General features: G+C 36.6%; 1 protein-coding gene across 2 annotated transcripts in view; it reads left to right on the top strand.

Annotated features, from left to right (window-relative positions):
* LOC145276706 (QRFP-like peptide receptor) overlaps positions 1-22,244 on the top strand; it is a 983,229-nt gene that overhangs the window by 248,867 nt on the left and 712,118 nt on the right. For both annotated transcript variants that reach the window (XM_080127903.1, XM_080127904.1), the window contains exon 2: positions 4,204-4,240. The gene's annotated coding sequence lies outside the window, so the exon portion shown is untranslated. The remainder of the gene's footprint in view (positions 1-4,203; positions 4,241-22,244) is intronic.

Below are 22,244 nucleotides of genomic sequence, written 5' to 3'. Positions count from 1 at the left end.
GAGTTCGATAGAAAGAGTCCCGAGTCCGAGGAGAAGGTTACATCGGCCGAAACGTTGTGTAAATAAAATTCAAGATGAGACCCGTAGTTCGAAGAATCTAAATAATATGAACAAGATATATGTTGTGGAGACGCCTACTAATTAACACAGGCGGGTGAGTGAGATATATAAAGGTATCAATCACCAATACCGGGGGAGTCCGGCAACGACCGCCAAACAGGCAAGACGCCTATGCTGCCTCCAATAAGACATGCAACACGCCAACTGCCGGAATATCTCCAACTGAAGTATATCTGAAGACATGTAAATATGTATTTAACTTTTCTTCCTAATATATTATTGTACACCTTTACTTTCGTGTTCTTGTAAATTATTGTGCAGATACAACAATATACAATGCACTTAGAGTAAATATTAATGAAATTCGAACTATCCATCGTTCGTTTCCTCAGTTCAATCTAAAAGATGGCCATAAATAATAAAGTTTTTTTGTTTTTTTTTTTTTTTGTGATGCTGCATTTTTGTAAGACGCAGCTTATAATGTACCAACCACCATTCGAGAATTTTATCGAAGCCGGTTCTTATAGCAACTTTATCTTTCCAAGGGGAAATGGAAACACATGAACATTATTGGTGCAACTACATTCTAATAGCGAAATTCGGAAAAATGAAAAAAAAATCAATTAAAAAAATAAATATGATATCTACTGATTTTTTTGTCAATTTCCAGTAAAAGTAATAATATTTACTTAATTAGCATGTCAAAATTACTTAAATATTTCCGCATTATAAAAAGATACAAATTTTCGATCTTCATCATAAAAAACACTCGCTACATTTTTGTGGGATACTTGACAAGGGAAAAAACATTTCTGTGTATACATAACAAGTTGGTGATTATTTACGCAGAATTTACTAGAACAATTGCTAATAGTTATGGCCTATTTTCTTCCTTTTTGGAACTCTCAGGTGTTTTTTAGCAACATTTTTATTTCCGCTCATTTTCGTCCAAAGATTTTTTCTCGGATAATTTTGTTCCTACCTCATCGTTTTTCGTAATTTTTGTATATATTCACCAGTGTAACGTTGAAATTAAGCATAGACTATTGGTTTTCCTTGAAATATTAAGTTAAGAAGAAATTTCAAATTATGCCTTTTCAAATAAGTTTTCTTTATAATACCTTTACTTTATATATCGTTTTAAAAAGCGTTTTTTTATCTCTATCTAATCGTTTAACTTACAATCGTTTTTTTAATCTTAAAACAATTGCGTCTTCTTTTCAGAACGTTTAATAGAATATGGACAAAAAAGCAAATTCATAGAATTTTTATTTCAATTCCAGCTAGGCCAAAAAAAGACTGCTGAAACAGCTCGCGATATCAACGAAACTTTTAGCACAGGAACTACTACTGAAAGCACAGTACAATAGTTGTTTAAAGAAATTTCATGGTGGCGATGAGAGTCTTGGTCGACCATCGGATGTTGACAACGGTCAATTAAGAGCCTTAAGTGAAGCCAATCCACGCACAACTATTTGAGAACTTGCTTCTGAGTTAGACGTTGCATATATGACGATTTTCAGCCCCTTGAGAAATTGGAAGACAAAAAATCTTGATAAATGGGTGCCTCATGAATTAAATGACAACCAAAGGAAACACCGTTATGAAGTGTCATCTTCCTTTCTTTTACACAACAAGAACGATCCGAGTTGTGTCTTGTGATGAAAAGTGGGTGTTTTACGACAACCGGCGACGCTGAGGTCAGTGGTTAGACTCCGACGAAGCTCCACGACACTTTCCGAAGTCAGAGTTGCACCAAAAGAAGGTCATGCCAAATGTTTTTTGAATCCGAGAGAAACCATTACTGTGGAGAAGTCAACAAATGGATGAAATGCAGCAGAAACTTCGACAACAATACCCAACATTTGACAATGCCCGACCTCACGTTACTAAACCGAACCTGCATAAGTGAAATTAATTGTTACGAGAATTTACCTCATCTGCCATACTCTCCAGGTCTCACACCTACTAACTACCACTTTTTCAAGCATCTCGACAATTTTCTGCAATGAGAAATGCTTCAAAATCCTAAGCGATGTCAAAAACGCATTTAGCGATTTCATCGCCGCTAGAACGACAAATTTTTTTATGTTACTGGCATAAATGCACTTGTTTTGCGTTGGCAAAAGTGTGTTGATTCTGGTGGTGCTGATTTCAATGTGCATAGATTTGACATTGTCGAGGAGATTAACCATGCATCGCTCAGAAAATAGTGCTATATTGAAGCACCTTACTAATCAACATTTATGCCCCTTGTCCCAATGTAGGAAAATTTTTATTGACAACACATCTATACTTGAACAAACCTATAATAAACGAAAACTTGAAATACGAGAACATTACTATTAAAAACTAAAAAACTACAATCAATAAAATAAACTTTTCTAATAGTAGTAACATCCTGGAGTGTTTGTAGTTATTAAAATGAAATAAATATACACGTCATTATAAAATAAATTATAAAAAATGTTCAAAAGCAAATATATATGTTCTGTTTAGTATAAAATAGATGATTAGCATTTATCTCCCTTTACGAGCTCTTCTTGATTAAGGATATTTTTTGCAGACACTGGTTGAAGGTTCCCAGTGCTTATTTTTAATCTAGTTTTAGCTTAGTCCAACATGTATATGTGTGTGTGTGTGTGTGTGTGAAATGGCACTAACCCTATTTATCCCCAGTCGCATGTATATCCCCGTTAGGGGAGATAACGACGTTAGGATTTTGAAACTCTTGCAGGGAGGTCCTGGAATTCCCAAATTGGTCACCCATTTTAGTAATGGCCAGGCACAACGTTGCTTAACTTCAGTAACTGACGAGATCCAGTGCGTCAACGTAATTATGCCGTATATATAGTTCAGGATGTATGTATTACATCTCTTTTTTTATCTCTTAAATATCTCGACATTCTCGGACATCTAGGGGAGACGCATTAATTCACTGTGAGAGATTCTACCCCAGTCTTTGTTAAGACATGCATCTGGGAGAAGAAAATTCTGATAGAAAAACCTACGGTCTACTTTATACTCTGTCCTATGGCATTCATCTGCACCGACAAAGATTAGCAGTAATACCACAAGGCTTGGCTGATTCTATACAGACAAATCATCTGTGTGGATTTCCGAGCAATTTAGTTGTTATGGCGGAATCTCATATGTCGAATAAATATGTGTGTGTGTGCGTGTGTGCGTGCGTGCGTCGATGACGTATCCTCCTACTATCGTATTGTTTTAAGTTTTATTAACGGGGGGGGGGGACTTTGCCCGTTTTTTTATTTGTCAAGATTACGTATATATTATTATAGAATCGTGATTTCAAAAGTAAAAAAAATGTATTTGGGGCAATTAGCTAGAATCGAAACAAAAAGCAAACCTAGCATTCAAAGCTGATGACGTTACCACTGTACCAACATATGAACTGATGAAAAATAAATGTACAACGATCGTTTCAAATTTGACCGCTTAAAAATTATTTTAACGGACCCATAAAAGAACGGTCCAAAAAATCTAATCATTTAAGACCTCTAGCGCCGCTCTTCGGCTTTTTCGGAAGTTGTAAAGTTTGAAAATATGGAGACAGTCATACAGGATAGTAAGTTTTATAAATTAGATTATCGCATATCTTTGGAAGTGTACAACTACGTATGTCCGCTTCTCGAATACGTAAGAAAAAGACAAACGGCAAATCTAAAAACACGTGACATTGTAAGCTGATAGTATATGTAAAAATTATTGGTCCTGGATCGGCACCGTTGAAGGAGCTTTCAAAGACCGAGATTCTTGAAGAAACGTGTTTCGAGACCAATACCAAAAGTTGAGTGATTCTGTGATGATGGTAATGATGATCACAACGATGTTTCATATTCAAAAATATGATATCAAACAGTACAGCATTCCCGTGTTTTCCTTCGAAATATACAACTTATTAAAGATATATGGGATTTGCAGACTTCGTATAAAAGATTTCGATAAAGTAAACATCACTTCATTTTCTGAATCAATCACAACTAATTGTAACTGAATAAATATATCGATACTGGATTTTATCTTGATTTTGATTTTGTTTCTGTTATTGATTTTTCACGCTTTTTATTATGACGATATTTTATATGAAATGACCTAATCGTTATTTCGTTGTCGTTTCAGCATTCGACGTGCAAAAATTAATTCCATGGTTTGAACGGTAAATAAAAATATTTCTATTATTTTTTGTTTAATTTTATCGTATTAAACAGGGATATACTTAGCATTATTATTATTATAATTACTATTATTATTATTATTATTATTATTATTATTATTATTATTATTATCATCATTATTATTATTATCATTATTATTATTATTATTATTATTATTATTATCATCATTATTATTATTATCATTATTATTATTATTATTATTATTATTATCATCATCATCATCATCATTATTATTATTATTATTATTATCATTATTATTATCATTATTATTATTATTATTATTATCATTATTATTATTATTAATCTTATTATCATAATTATTATTATTATCATTATTATTATCATTATTATTATTATCATTATTATTATTATTATCATTATTATTATTATCATTATTATTATCATTATTATTATTATTATCATTATTATTATTATTATTGTTGTTGTTGTTGTTATTATTATTATTATTATTATTATTGTTGTTGTTGTTGTTATTATTATTATTATTATCATCATTATCATTATTATTATTATTATCATTATTATTATTATTATTATTATTATTATTATTATTATTATTATTATTATTATTATTTATGACCTTCACCTTCACCGAGGTGCACGACTTATATGATCTTCACTGAGGTGTGCGACTTGACACAAAAAAAACAGCCTCTTAATCACCTGTTAACGCACGCGTCACTGTAACGTCCAATGACAACAACAACAACAACAACCTTCTCACTCGACCTGCCTTTTGTACCACTAGCTCAATCCCTCCTCTTGAGCATGCGCCCGTAGATTCCTGACAACCTCGAGACTTCCGCTTATAAAAACCCAAGTTTTGTTGTCGCGCATGCCTATACAAGGCACAAACACGTGGACGTTTGTGTTGTTGGTAAGTACTACACTCCCCCCTGATCTGATGATCACATAGAGTGCACTCCGGGCGTGGCCTCTTAGTTCGTTGGCTTGTGCGAAGGGTGGTATTTACAATCTCGGATTCAGGTTCTGGTTCTGGTTCTGGGTGTGGTTCTGGTTCTGGTTCTGATCCTGCCTGATCAGACGAACTACAACTACCACTCTCTTGCTCGGTGACCTCACTCATCAGCAGCTCATCATCTGATGATTCATCGCTCTCTGTAGTTGTGGGATGTACTTCACTAGCTGGGCGAAGATCGCGCACATAGCGTGGGGTTCCATCAACAAGGACCGACTGCTGGCTGACCACTCCAGATATTCGTCCTCGCTTGAACTTGATGGTGCACCGGTTTCCAGGGGGTCTAACCCAAACTGGATCCCCTACCTTGTATGTGTCATGACTCTCCTCGTCGATTGGCTGGACAGTTTCAATGCCCTTTATCCTAACACGGTATTTGTGTATGGCATTGGCCTGTGCTGTTGTTAGTGTCTTCCCATCCTTTGGTGTGATGTTATACCAATACATAGCCTCCGTAATTGTGCATTGCTTTCTGGCAGCAATTCTCTTGATGCTGCGATTGCTCCTCTCAGCAATGCCATTCCCTGATGGCACATGAGCATATCGCAGTCGTTCTCGGACACCCCACTCATTCAACAACTGCCGAACTTGGTGGCTACAAAAAGCAGCATCGTTGTCCGTCAATATCTCTTCCGGCGCACCTCGCTCAGAAAAGATAGATGACAGTTGGCGGACAACATTCGCTGAGTCCTGCCTGGTCATTTGCCGCCACACCGCAAAACGAGTGGGTCCACAGTCGATAAGGGTTAGAAAGGGCTTACCACTGTAATGGGTAATATCCATCGCTAATCGTTGCCATACATGCTCAACCTCCAATCGCCCCTTCTGCCATTGCTCAGGTGCAGGATCGATAGACTGGCATGCCTCACAGTGCTTGATGATCTGCCTGACATCTGCCCTTGCCACTGCCGGATCCACACGCCTCGCAAAATACAGAGTTCTTTTGATACCTGGATGTCCACTCTGAACATGAATTATTTGTATTTGGCGTGAGCTAATCGAGCCAACTGCGCAAGATCGAGCAGCGAACTCCACGCCTGTCTTCACAGCTTCATACCATTTGTGAGGCACACGGATTAGTTGGTCTGCACGATTACAGTGTGATGCCACGAGCGTTACACTCACCGACAGGCCATACTCTGATACCAGACTCTTTAGGGTGTTATCCTCCGCCGGATTAGCATCTCACTGGCTGCCTTAGTGCGGACTCTCGTTCGTCCCGAAAGAGTGTCGGACACCCAGTGGTAGACGCAGAGAGAATCCGTGTACAAGTGCAACTTCTTTTACTGCCATTGTAGTGCCAGACTTAAACCCTTCACAGCAGCATCCAGTTCCGCCAGGTTGATGTGTTGAGCATCATTCACAGGTCGCAGCCAGCACGCGTCTTCAATTACGTTTCCACGTTCCTCCAATAACACTCCCAATGCCAAAGAACTAGCGTCAACCCACATATTCACAGTGTCCCCATCGACACACCATTCTCCACGGGCAGGGTCCTCCTTGTTAACTCTCTCTAGGGTTTCTGTCGTCATCAGAGTTAGAAGAGCATCATCAGATTCATCATCCCAACCTGTAGTTACTAAACTTGCCCTGCGTTTGATGACGCCCACAGCTGATCGGAGCCAGCCACACGCTGGTAAGTGACCAATAAGTTTCCCACACAAGGAAAAAATAGTCCGCCGCGTAATAACATCAGGGATGTTTGGAATCTCACTGCCACGCCTCACTCGTAAGGTACCGTCTTTCCCGCAAACGTCCGATCCTAATACTCGTGCTCCATCCCTCAGACGTTCGGGATCCTTGCACTCCAACCCGAATTGAGCTAACTTTTCTCTGACGTGCGACGCAGATTTATATCTTCATTTACGTACACATCGTCAATATAGGCCGATGTTGCGTCCTCAGTGGTCTTTTCCTGGGACAACACTGCATTTACGATGGTCTTCATGATTTGCGGCGCCACATTCAGCCCAAATCCAAGCCGAGTAAGGCAGTATCTCTGACCCCGGAACCACACTGTCTGGAACGGCCACAATGTCTCATCCACTCGCACCTGCAAATAAGCCTTCCGCAAGTCTACTATAGACACATTGGAGCCCTTCTGGCGCCATTCTCTCAGCTTGCTGGCGCCCACGTCAGCATCGGCAGTGTACGTCTCAATGTATCTATTGAGTTCACGATAGTCCAGCACCGGACGAACTTTTGATTTGTTATGCTGGACTACCGCCATTAAGGGAATCAGACCCTTGGGTGGTCCCAGCTTGTTGGGGTAGGGGATCAGCCATCCATCTTGGATCCATGCCTCGTTCCTTCTCGTATTCATTACGGGCCTTGTCGGGTATCGAGTACTCTGCAATGCTATTCTTGAGTTCGGTTGGCGCCCTTCTTTCTGTCCACTTCCACGATGCAGTCCATGCTTTTTGGTGAGGGTTGTAGTCCACCTTAAAATCAGGCCGATCAATGTGAACTGCAGCACACACTGGGGTTTCCAAAAATCGCACAGCCCCATCTCTTCCGATAACAACCCCCCCAGTGCCTTAATAGCATTATATCCCAACAGTACATCGACTCCCAGCAAATCCCCTCGCATCACCAGCACATTAATGTCTGCGGCCACACCAGAGTCTGTGTGGACTTTGACAGTTCCGGCTCCACAGCAAGCTCGCGTATTGCCACCTATTGTGGTTACTTTGATGTTCTGCTTTGTCCAGTTTCGACACAACTTGGCACTCATGATGGTGTGTGAGCACCCGGAGTCGAGAAGAGCTGAACAAGGCACTTGATCCACGTACACATTTATTGTCGGTTGCGCCTCAATTAAATCTTGTCCAGGGAACAGGGCAGCGCTGACGTCCTGCCCCCTGATGCATTTCCCGCACAATTTTGGGATAAATGTCCATAACTACCACATTGGAAACAGCGCGGGCGCCCCCGCCCCTTGTTAGTACAACTTCTTGCGAAATGGCCTTGCTGACCGCAGCAGAAACATCTCCCATTGGTCGTGGGTCTCAAACTGGGACTCTTTTCAGCATTAGTCTTGGCTGCCTGCGCCATCATTACAACCGGTTCCCTCAGGTCCTCCTCATCTCTGATAATGGCTCGAGCGCGTTCTAACAAATGTTCCATGGGCGTTACAGATACGCTGGTGGAAGCCCTCAATAGTTGCTTTACATGGGTGGAAGGCCGGCCACAAACGCATACGCCAGTGTTTGCTCTGACACTCCATTGCCAAATAGAACTGCAAGTTTCTTCAGCTCCGCGAAGAAGACGTCCACGGTTTCTCCTGGCATGAGCTTCCTAGAGGCAAATGTTTCGTAGGCCGTGCAGGGATCATGGCAAATGCCTTATATAAAGCATTTTTTATACAGGTAACATCAGCCTTCTTCACGGCACTAAGTTGCTGATATACACTTAGGGCGCCTCCAGCCAATCTCAGGGGAATCACGGTATGCACCCCCTTTACTTCACAGAGGTTGCAGGTCAGCTCAACACTTTCGACCCAGTCGACAACAGAAGTGGATCCGTCGAATTCGGGTATCAGTTTTAAATCAAACTTTGCCCCAGACATAGGTGTCCAGGAAAAGAGACAAAACGAAATAGCCGAAATAGCTTATGACCTTCACATTCACGAGGTGCACGACTTATATGATCTTCACCGAGGTGCGCGATTTGACACACAAACAAAATACAGCCTCTTAATCACCTGCTAACGCTCGCGTCACTGTAACGTCCAATGACAACAACAACAACCTTCTCACTCGACCTGCCTTTTATACCACTATCTCAATCCCTCCTCTTGCGCATGCGCCCGTAGATTCCTGACAACCTCGAGACTTCCGCTTATAAAAACCCAAGTTTTGTTGTCGCGCATGCCTATACAAGGCACAAACACGTGGGCGTTTGTTTTGTTGGTAAGTACTACATTATTATTGTTATTATTATTATTATTATTATTATTATTATTTACTTAATAAGAGTAGTAACACATGTCTTCATGAAATATTTCTCTTTGAGAACAACTTGTGGTGTTCTCTGGAGTTTAAGTGACAAAAAGTTTCTCCAGATTTCTATTACTCTCCACCTCTTTCGATAACCTATGCTGATTAATTTGCGTTACCGCAACAGCCGTTTATCATTGATTTCTCATTGAGAACATTAGCTCACACTGGAATTTGGATGGCAATAAGCCTCCCTAGGCTTCGAGTCCTCTTTGAACTTATCCAGCAGTGGTCTGGTTAGTGCTTTCTCCTCTCAGTGTTTGAATCCACCTTGACCGTCATTTATTTATTGTGGCGCCTGTTTATAGCAACACGGGTAAAACATGGCAAAACAGAAAAGGATCGGAACGCAGGGGCGCAAAGAAGTCAACTTGCAATTATACAGTTTAAGTTTTCATGATTCTATGTGGATTTCCTTTTTCATTTACGCCTGTATCAGTTCATTTGTGTTCGGCTTATGCCTATTATTATTATTATTATTATTATTATTATTATTATTATTATTATTGTTATTGTCGTCGTCGTCGTCGTCGTCGTCGTCGTCGTCGTCGTCGTCGTCATCATCATCATCATCATCATCATCATTATTATTATTATTATTATTATTATTATTATTATTATTATTATTATTATTATTACAACAACAGTATTAGTGTGTGAAATTGCCGTCACAAAGATTTGAATTCGTCATATCTGACATTCCATAGTCTTCGATGATATCCATTTGGCCAAGTAACCACTCAGACAAGTAAGAAAATAAAGCTTCAAATAATGACCATATTCCCAATTCCAAAAGCTCTGCATTCTGTTCTAAAATATCTCCTTATTCAAAAGTTTCAGCACAATATATTACACAATTATGTATACTCAAGTAGAGTGTACGTCGGTATATTTTAATATACCGTAATATATTCCCTCCGTAATTTATGTGAATTTCCCACGGCAGAGCATTAAACATATTTTCATGAAAATCGTAGCTGCACATTATCTTTCTCCGTTAATGTAATCGATTTGTGCGTTTAGGGAAAACAAGCGAATAACCGAAACACATTTGCTATCACACACACACGTCGACAACAAAAGATGACGAAAGTGATTGAACAAATATGAATTTATTCACAGTTTATCTCTAGAAACTGTATCACAACATAACAAAACAAACATCGTCATCGCCTCCGTTCAGTCTCGAAAGAGAATGAATATCCTCTGCAAGGGCAGCTGAGCGCGTAATTATGAGATAAGCATTGCGCAGTCTCCATTTACACATTACCTGACACGGCACTATTTAAGTTCAGTAGACAGAACAAGTCCAGGAAACAATGCCGAGATAAGCGAAAAGCACATACAGCATATATAATTCCCAAATAGTCACCGATTTTAGTACTGACCAGGCTCAACGTTACTTAACTTCGGTGATCATACGGGAATCAGTATGTCAACGTGATTATGTCGTATATAAACAATTACTACAACAATTTCTTAAACAATTGAATGCACCATAATTGTTACACATTCGGAATTACTTACAGTCGACACATGGGAGTTTGTAGTAAGAGCAGGTCTTTGGTTTCGTTTTATAGTAAGTGACCAAATGAACCAAGTCTAACCCTCTGTCATCGTGGCCTCACCTAAATGAAAATGAAGTCACATATATTTCACGAAATTTGGATCATATTTCTAGTCACTTTTCACCAAAGGGATAAACTCTGATCCCAAAACCACATTAATCCAAACGGAGATAACTTTGATGTCACTGCACCAGGAAACAAAACATATTGTAATCGATTCGTGGTTCGTGTAATATGTTTAATAGAGCAGAATGTACTATTGTACTTAAGGTTGGGGGTAATTAAGGGTTTATACATTAATTGAACACAAGTTGCTATTTTACTATAAATTGTGGAGAAATAAGGGTTTATAGTTTTCCACAACAGTCTTAGTGTGTTTAAATGACCACCATAAGATATAAACTCATCATGACTGATAGCACATAGTTTACGATAATATCCCTTTTGTCAACTAGATACTCAAGCTAGGAAGGAAATCAATAGTATCACATGATGGTGCAGATTATCAATATCAAACACGCTACATTTTGTTCTAAAAGTAATCTTATTTCAGGCATCATTTAGGTAGACTCAAGTAAATCAAAGTATCTTTTCCCCCCGTAATTTACGTAGCAATGTCAGAAGAATAGTATTTTAAAGTCGATTCAGAACTTTTGTTTCCGAAGACATTATTCCCGTTTGGTTTTTTTTTTTTTTTTGGTTTTTTGTTTTTATCTACACTCCCTTTCGCTTGACACCTATGACACATTCAAGATGAATTGATTTACCTCGTCTATACAACAGTAAAGTGCTCTTACATGACGAAACTAAAATACCGTCTTATCCGTGCCACTTCTTAGAGAGTCAAGTGGTCTGTGTTCCAACAGAAGAGGTTTATCGAATCTCATAGTTAGAAGATCCTTTTATGTAAGATGCATTAGGACGGCGAGATATGATTACGTAGGAGAGACACTCGTATGTAATTGACTTGGAATGCTATGGTTAAAGAGAATAATATAAACAGATGAATAATATTTTTAACTTGTTTTACGTTTTTACTCTTTTTTTGTATCCAAAACAAACTGTATTGCCACTTGGAACGTAAGAGGCTACTATTTGGAATCGTGTCTAATAAAGGATTGTGGAAGTTGAGTAGCGAATATTTAAACTTCAGCATATCAGTATAGTCAGGGAAGCTGCTGTACTCTCACAATGTTCCTTATCTTTCGGATAGCAATTATTTCCATCCCATTAACTCTTGCTCTTTATAACAGGATCAGCCGGTCACTGGCTTATAACCGGCCTCACGTGTAAAACTAAAGGTCTTAGAAACGGTCCCATGAAGATGTAAAGATGAGCCAGTCATTAGGGACGGTGTATCGAGAAGAAAAGCATACCTGAGATGTTGGATGAGGGTGTGTGGCTTCTTCATTCTCTCAAGATGACCTCTTCACCCTGGTAGCCTTCGGATTGGAACCTTCCTTTGTCCTCCGGACCGCTTCGTTGTTTATGGCAGACACAAGAAAACACACAGCACGACACAATCGTAATATTTGAGAAATACAATTAACTATTTATTCTACAAATGTACACAATATATATACACAAAGACAAATTACAATTGATAACCTTCAAAATTAAACTAACTTAACTAATTATGAGAGGAGGGGGCTCCTTTCATTTACAGAGGGACAGAAAAATGCGTGCTGACCTCGTGATGTCCGGGCGAAAAAAGAGGCCGATAGAGGAAAGGGAATTCTGGGGTTGCATTATTGTGTATCTCTGCGCTTATGGCCAAATCACAACCCAGCCATGCTGAAGAGTGTGTTAACAACTGTGTCACTGAGAATAAGTGCCACACCTTGAATCCTCACCTTGGTAGCTAATAACTCCAATATCAAAATATACACTAAATGATTAAAATAATACTGTGAAGCCATGCGATAATCAGTTTCATAAGATTGTAAATTGTAACAGTGTGCATGGGCGCGTATGAGGAAAATAGCATTAGCTAAACTATAAGCAACAGCAATCGTTAAAGCACGTATGCAAATTAGCAAGTGTGCTCGAGCTTGCGACAAAAGAAAATGAGAGGAAAATATTCCACACAAAAAGAAGCAAAGTTAAACCGGGGAAAATGGGCGTATAAGCTGAAACATTATCAATAATTTCGCCACACTCTTTATCTGTGCCTAAACCTAAACGTAGATCCAATGTACAAAGCTTCTTTCTTAGAACTGCATGCCTCTGGAACTGTCTCCGTTTGCCTACTTTCCAATTTACCAAATTTTCACTACTAACGATTACTATAATATTGTCCAGTTGACTACTGTTCACTCTTTAACTCTTATCCTCGGGTGACTCTAGGCCTTGATAAGTGGTGAATCCTATGATAAAAATGGCGGGAAAGCGCTGACTAACGCCAGCGTAAGATGGCGGGGAGACACAAATATTTACCAAGCATATGTGTAAGCGGAAGGACTTGGAAAATACAATGAAGTGCGTTATTTTAGAGGAACTATAGATAAATACATTTCATTTGCACTTTTAAAATATTCCGTTGGATTTTCTCCTTTGTCTATCAGTTCCTGCGATGTAACAAATGAAGCAATGTTCAAATCTAAACATAGAGTTTCTGCAAACCTTAGGAAAACCTAACGTCATCAGAAATTTTGACATAGCCGATTCGTTAAGTTTCTGTTGGAAATACACAAGTTAATAATTTTAGAAACGTAAACCTTGTTTATTAAATCGTCGAAGTTTAGAAGATAAATCCATTTATTTCAGACATCTTCGTATTTTCATAGCCACGAAAAGAGGAAACAATAGAAAATTATATTGTAAAGTGGCTGTATTTTACGTCTGTTGTATCGAAGACCAAAGATGTTAATCAACCGGTTGCATTAGTGTATGTATATATGGCGAGTGTGTGCGACATTGTAGAGGAAATCTGCCAATTAACAAATTGTCAGTGATGGGTTTCCTTCTGGCAAGTTAGCAGGTGATTATCAGGTTCAATGCATGTTGGTGGATAGGAAACAGTTTTAATTGGAAATTCATAGAAAATTAATCAGAGATATTAATGAATAATTAAATTGGTTCTTCTAATGTTATGATTGCAAATTATGCAAGATGTTGCCAAATGTTTTGGCCGTATGTTAAACTAAAAATCTAAGCTTTTTCTTCGATTTTGCATATCTCCTAGCGAAGGTTTGATAAAACAATTACATATATTATTTTAGTTTTCTCTTTTCCCGCTAAGTAAATGTTTATATTTGAAATTAACAAGACGAGGTACTTTGTAGTTTTATAGTGAAAGTGATAACATCATTTATTTATCTAGAAGTGTAAGCCATTTTGAGTTTTGTTTGGATTTTCTGTGCAGCTTGGAGATAGCAAAAGCCGCATTTGACAGCTTAAATTAGTAGAATGTCGGAATATTTTTGTCGACAAAGTAAAGAACTTTAACCATAGCATTCAAGTGGATAATTTAGTTCTTTATTCGACTTTCACATAAAGTCGACACCCCAAATACGTCGAGAAAAAAAGAGATTTTTGAAATTCCTTTTTAAGGACTTGTTCTTTAACGTCTTTACCGACTCGTTTCTCGTCGCGTTCTTCTCGATGGAATATTTTTTCTCATAGATGATGTCACTCACCATTAGATTCACCCTTTCTAAATTTCTGTTTACACACCTGCAAAATATCTGACAAGCTGACCTCAGTAGACCTGCATCGAAGTACATTCACACGGAATATGATTATTACAGTTAAAATAACCAATTTTTAGTATACACCAACGTTTTTCTTCTACACTGAATTCTTATTCTTTTATACGGAGATTCGCAATTAGCAAACTCGTTATCAATCTGTTTATCAAGCTATTTCGGCAGTCAAAAATGTGACCATAAATGGGGTAAACTCGTCTGTCGCTGAAAATGGGGTCGTCGCTGTGCTACCACTGTGCTACCACTGCTCCAAGTTTGTAAAATGGCGCAAAACAGCCAATAAAATACTGACGGAGAAAATAAAAGAAACTGACCTCCCTAACTAGTTTAAGAGATTAAAACAATTGCATTTAGAGGGGAGGTAAGAATCTTTTTTAAAAAATATCTCTCGATTGGGGCATATCAGGTAACGGGTGAACGCTTGGCATGCGGTAGGATGCCCCATCCTTAATTTAACAAATTGATAAGAAAATTTAATATTTTGAATTTTCATTTCTTAATACAAAATACTGCTGTTTTCTGTTAAACTTCATCGATATCTACGGTGGACATTAAGAAATATTCTTTTTAGTAATTATTGTATTTAAATGAACCACATAATTAACAGATCAGTAATCCTGCATTGATATATATTTTTTTCTTTTTAATTCATAGTCATCGTTTCATTTATCCTTAATCCACAGGAAACAAATGACGCCATTTTTTGTATTGTAATTAAATGTGTCGAAAAAGCTTTATATATATATATCTTCTAACAACAAATCATCGTCAAAACATTAAACAGTCAATTAAAAGCTTAAAATCCGTATTAAATTATTGATATTTATTTTTTTGTAGATTTATTATTAACTGATCATATCTAATATAGCTCGGGAATTTTAAATTTGAAGTTATTTCGGATTTTGAAAGTAAAATAAAAATGCTTCCAAATTCACTTCAAATATCTAATGTTGCTGAAGTTAATACATACATTTTTTAAGTAAAACGCAATTAAAATTGGGGAAGTGTTTCAGAATGAAATGCATACCGGTTATGAAAGATTAAAAATAAATTAAAGAAAATAATAATGTGTTAGCAATGTGAAGATATCACAGCTATTTTAATTATATATATATATATATATATATATATATATATATATATATATATATATATCGCAAGGTAGAACGATGTAATTGTCGCCCTAAAGAAAACGACACCATAGTTTTATTTCAAATCTTTTATTAAAAAAAAGTTAATTCAGATAGCTTTATTATGTAATAGAACTGACATCTATTCAATGTAGCCTTCTTCATCTTCAATCACAGCCTCCATACGGGTCCGGAACTGAAAGAATGCCTTTTCCACGTGCCAGCGGGAGCTCGGCGGATAGCAGCGATCAGGCTGGCTTTGGTGTTGTGGGAGGTCATGTTGGTGATGTTCTCGACGAATGACCAAACGGAGTTGTGCAGCGGATTCAGGTTATGATAGGAGGGGGAAGTAAGAGAAATGTACACAGTCGCAGCACTTCTGAAGCCAAGCCTGGATCTCTTGGATTCGTGGACCTGCGCTGAGTCCTGCTGATACACTCAGATCTTCAAGGGGCTAACTGATTGCATCAGGGGATCACTGCACTCTTCAGCACATCCAGGTACACTTTGGTGCTGACTTTCAAGCCGACTTCGAAGATGTGAAGCGGCATGATGTGACCCTCACTTGAAACCACATTTAAGACCATAATCGTGGCCCGAAACTTTGTTTTTATCACCCTGAGAACGTCTCTATTATTCCTGGCAATCTTGCGATGCATTTTGAGGGTGCTGGCAATAATCCTGTTGTCATAACTTGGATCGATGGAGAGCATGAGTTGTACAGCGGCGCATCACTGATCTTGCTCGTTGAACATTGTGTCACTTTCAGACATGATAGAAGGTTCTTTCGCGCTTTGAATTTGTACATAACTGGCCAAATAGTAGATGGTCTGCAAAAAAAAACAAAAAAAAACTATTTTTATCAAACAGGAATGGAATCATGCCGTATTCAATAAAGTTGTCACCACTTCTGACCACATTTTTACCATGATTAATGCAACTAAATATAGCCCACATTCGGACCATTTAAACCTATCTGTGCTTCATAATTCATAATAATTGGTTAATTAGCTTAGGATTAGATCCTGCATACACAGATACATGAATACCTAAACATTTATTTTTCATTTTATAAATATTATATGCATTTTTAGATCACTCGATATAATCATCAATGCATTTATAAGTTTTTTTTCTCTCTAATTGCATTCGTTCGCAAGCAGAGCAAAAGAACTCGTCTTTATTGCCACATAAGTGCGATGAAATCAAAAAGCATTGCTGTCCATTTTTTGATCATTTGCTAACGAAATTTTTCAGAAGTCATTAATTGACGATGCAGAATAATGATGACTAGTCTGACTATCGCCAGTCACTTTTCATGTGTATAGAAATTAGAAAGTAATCGTGTTCTCTGTTTAATTGGTATACTGATCATATGACTAGTATCTTCTGATATACTTTTAATATGAATTTCTTTGATTTTATAATGCAATAGAAAAATGGCCGTTCTTTAGTGGTTATCGACACGAACGGTTAACCTTAGTGTTCCAAGTTCGAATTCCACAGAATTTGATGTTGAAATGTTTTTAGGATGTTAGACAAAAGGAAGTTTATAAAATAAAAACCTTAAAAAGAATTAGGATTCAGAATGTTACAACATTTTGATTGTCTTTTTAATGACAATTTATTGGGGGTGGTTTGTATCGATTTTCTCGAATTATTCTTTTCAAGGAGTACCAACATGAGTGAGTCGCATGAAAATTTCTCCACATCTTAAATGAAAGACTAAGAGGATAGCTGTAAAATCCGTTCTAATCATTACCCATTGTTTTAATCTTTGGTTATTGATATATTGATATTGTATACTGACTGTGTGACTGCTCTCTTCTGATATGTTTTAATATGCATTTCTTGGATTTTATAACGCAAGAGGAAAAATGGTGGTTGTTTAGTGGTTATCGACACGAATGGCTTACCTTGGTGTTTCAAGTTCGAGTTTCACAGAAGCACATTCATCAAATTTGTCCTTTTCTCAAAATATTAGACACAAGCAGGTCATATTATTGAATTAATTTGGAATTATTTTGGAAATAAGTAAATTGTATAATTTTTTTATTTAATTATTTGGACTATTATTCTTATCTTCTAGTTGTTGTTTTCTATGAAGTTTCGGACAATTATTCCTCTGGTCATCATCAGATGATTATTTGACCAAACCGTGGTGAGATGATAACAGCTATTGAAGACAGCAATTGATGTGGATGTAGTTGGAGGATTCGACATTCCTATCCCGTCGTGGTTAACCTGACGAAGGCCACAGGAGTAATCGGCCGAAACGTCGTGTAAAATAACAACTAGAAGATAAGGATAATAGTCCAAATAATTAAATAAAATAATTATACAAGCAGATCAATAAAATAACGACCATAAAAAACTTTACGAACAAGAATGTTACAGTATATTAACTGGCTTTTAGGGCACTTTTTATTGGGGGTCGATTATATTGATTTTCTTCAATTCTACTATAAATAAAATACGAAAATGAGGGGGTCGCATGAAGGGTTTTTTTTACATCTAAAATAACAGGCTAAATACAAACTGTAGCATCCGTTTGAATTCTACAGTTATTTTGTCCTTCGTTATTGGTGGAGCAATCCTTCGTGACTGGTGCAGTTTTAGTATACTGATTGCGTAACTAGTATCTTCTAATATGAAAATTGGCGGCTGTATATTAATTATTGATACGAACGGTAAACCCGGGTATGCCAAGTTCGAATTCAATTGGAAGCACATTTATCTAACCTGCCTTGGCATTGTGTCTAACAATCTTGAAAAGGAATTCAATAAAATGAACATGAATGTAACGACATTTAGACATGATTTTATTAATGGTGGCCTGTATTGATTTTCTCCAATTCTATTATTAACGAAGTACCAGGAAGTCGCATGAAGTTTTCTCTACATGTTAAATGGCAGACGAAGAAGCAAACTTTAGTATCCATTCTGAGGCTACACTTACTCTGTGTTAATCTAGAGTGTCCATTTAAAGAAGGGGTGATTTTCCTAATATTAAAAAATGACCTCATGTTTAATTTTGACTCAAACATGGGACATCTGCGTCGTTATGTCATCATCTCACTTTTCTATAATGTTAACCGCTGTTTATATGGTCATTTTATTATCTGTCTGTCTGTTGATCACTTATGGGCTCTAAAATTACACGTTAGAATTGAAATATATTTGCTATGAAGCATCCTTGAGATATCGAATTTGGTCATAGTAGTAATACTACCACCACCACCTTTTCTACTACTACTACTAAAAACGAACAAAAACTATAGGTTTCATTACTATTGTTTATAATAGTATAACAAATGTTATAAAATATCGCCATAATAAATTTATCCATCAGAATCAAAATTACGATATTATAAATGCATATACATTCCCAAACACCCCCAGTAGAATTGCACCACACTGTCTTAAAGAAGCCTTGGTATACGAGATGTAAAAAAATCAAAATATTTTGCTCCTTAAATAAAACACAAACAGCGAGTCGGTTGCTTATTAACGGAATGTTGTTTCGCAGATAAAGAATATAACTTTTCCCTTTAGAATTGATTCTTGCTTTATTTTTTCTGTAAATAAATATTGAATAAGATCAGTTTCAGTATAAATCATGTTCCTTATCGTTTTCTTTTCAACGCAATCTTTCAGTTTTCTAACATTTTTGTAATAAGCTTTTATTCATTATCGACATTTTGGCGGTTGTATGGATTTTACTTGCTTCTACCTAAGACATTACGTCATTTTTCAGTGATTAGGCCTCCTATTTACGAAGAGCACGATCAATCCCGAAGGCATACTTAGGCTTACCGATGAAAGCTAAATGAATAAATATCAAGCTTTGACGAATGTTTGCGTTCGATCCGTACGGACGTCACTCGGTTTGTCCGTCAGTAACACACGCTTCTCTAGCGAATTTCACATTCGGCACTAAACGCGCAGATTGATTCAGCACGTCTTAAAACTGCATTTTTTAATTTTATTTTGTTCTCTTGTACAAATTTGGAACATTCAGCAAATGACGTTCATTTAGAAGCGTCTGTTTTAAAGATTAGCGTTTGTAGTTTTCACGGTTCTTTTTTCATTATTTCGCATTCTATGTCGTTCTTTTATTCGACCACCTCCCAACATATTCTCTCGTCTCTCTCTCTCTTTCTTTCTCTCTCCCTTTGTATCCGTATTTTTTATTGTTAATTATCAATGCGTGACCCCACACGAAGGCAGTGTCGATGGGTCACACGAGAAATTCGAGAAAAAGTCATAAAAACATCGCACTTTTCCACAAAAACAATTAAGGAACATAAGGCGCCAATTTGACTAATTAGTAAGTCGTCAACAAAACAAAAGTTCAAGATGAACCCCAAAAGCAACAAATAGTCTAAAGAGTTTCTTTTATATTCTTACGACAACTAATAATAATAAAATTAATAATAATAATAAACTAATAATAATAGAATTATTAATAATAAAACTAATAATAATAATAATAAACTAATGATAATAGAACTATTAATAATAAAACTAATAATAACACCCTTATGCATCTTTGCATTTTTTTTTTTATGGTTCTATACACCAGCACCACACAAAATAAATAAAGAGGGTTAAAAGTCATGGAAGGCCGAGAAAAAAAAGTACTAGGCAGCCTCCACTGGATGAGTGCAAAGTGGACTGGGATCTTGGAGGAGGCTTATTGCCACCCAAATTCCAGTGAAAACCGATGGTCGCTGCCAACGAGAAATCAATGGTAAACGGCTATTGCGATAATTCAAAGGTTGCAAAGGTTATCGAAAGAGGTGGCGAGTAGTGGAAATCTGGGAAGACTTGTTGTCACTCAGACTCCAGAGAACACCATAAGTTGTTCTCAAAAAGCAATCTTTGATGATGGCTTGTGTGACTATTCCTAATGAGTAAATAATAATAATAATAATCGCTTAAAATATTGTACCACTGTATATTTCTAATAAATCGTTGGTGCTTGTGAAAATTGGTGATGTTTTTAATATATACTAAGGTATATATTTAAAAAAACGTACTGTCTCCGTCGGCGTTCTTATATATCATTTATCTGACACAAGTACAATTATACCCAAAATTGATGTTTGAAATTTTTAATGTCCGATGACAGAGAGGACAAGCCGACTTTATTTAAGTCATGCAGGAACATCTGTTTCGTTATGTTATCGCTTCTAAATATAGCTCCACGTGGTTAATGTGTGTTCTCCTGTTAAACATCCTTACTGCCTTCAACGTGAGATCAATAAGGAAATGTACATAGTTGATTGCCTCTACATTACTCTTTCTCCACTCGCCCTTCTCTCGCTTTCTCTTTATATATATATATATATATATATATATATATATATATATATATATATATATATATATATATATGTATATATATACACACACATGTACAAACACGCACACACACACAAACACAAACACACATAAACACACACACATATATATGTGTGTGTGTGTGTGTGTGCGTCTGTGTTTGTGTGTGTGTGTATTTTGGCAGTAAGTCATTATACAAGCACGTCTGATTGAACACGACAGAGTTATTCTTTTTCGATTTTTCTGAGTTTTTTTTTTTTTTTTTTCTAATCGCTGTGCGGTCTTTTTTTATTTCAGCTAGCATATTGTATAAAATGGCGCCCAAAAGTTGTTGTTTACCCATATTCTACTGAAGCGCTTACTATCGATGCGTCCGATTATCATCAGGAGCAAGTGTTGTGGTTTTTCGTTTTCTTTTTCTTTTCCCTTGAGGCTTGGTATATTTATAGTTTTTTTTTTGTAAAGGAGGATGCAGATGGCTTGAATAGAATATGGCTGAACAAAAACTTTTCTGCGCCATTTTATACAGCATGCCAGCTGAAATGAAATGACCGCTCGGCGATTAGAAAAGATATCAAGCAAAAATCGGAATATATATATATATATATATATATATATATATATATATATATATATATATATATATATATATATATATATATATATAAGGTGCCTTAAATAAATTCTCGGACTTCTTTTTTACAAGCATTAAAAATTGTCATAGACTCTTGAAAATTCAGTATGTTATTGCTATATATCTTATGAGATAACTTACCAATATATATCAACGATATGGTATAAATTTCCTTTGGTAATGTTCGAAAAAAAATACCACAGAAATGTATAAAATTCCTCAGACTGCTTTTGGATTATCTCGCATGAATTGAGCATTAGTTTTTTAGTGACATACATTTCTCCTCACGGCTATTAATTTTTATCGTCTTTCTTTCACAATCTTGTCGGTAAATGTATGAAAAACGCTTTTTAGCCACGATTGTTTTTTTTGCATTATTGAAAAGCCTTCACTGAAAAATATTTTTTACCTCGGATCTTCGTCATAGATAATGTGATTTACGCTGGCGAGTAACTGGATTGAAACTTTTTTTCTGGATCGTTTGTACCCTTTATTTGCCTTTATCATCTAAATTATACGATTTTTATATGTTTTTCTTACGTGTTTGTTTTCTTTTATATATTTCTTCTACTTAGCTCTATTTCTTAATTTCTATTCAGCCT

Source organism: Euprymna scolopes, chromosome 5 (genome assembly GCF_053919585.1).
Source record: "Euprymna scolopes isolate OS-2025 chromosome 5, ASM5391958v1, whole genome shotgun sequence".
Classification (NCBI taxonomy): domain Eukaryota; kingdom Metazoa; phylum Mollusca; class Cephalopoda; order Sepiida; family Sepiolidae; genus Euprymna; species Euprymna scolopes.
This window is presented reverse-complemented; position numbering and strand designations above follow the sequence as displayed.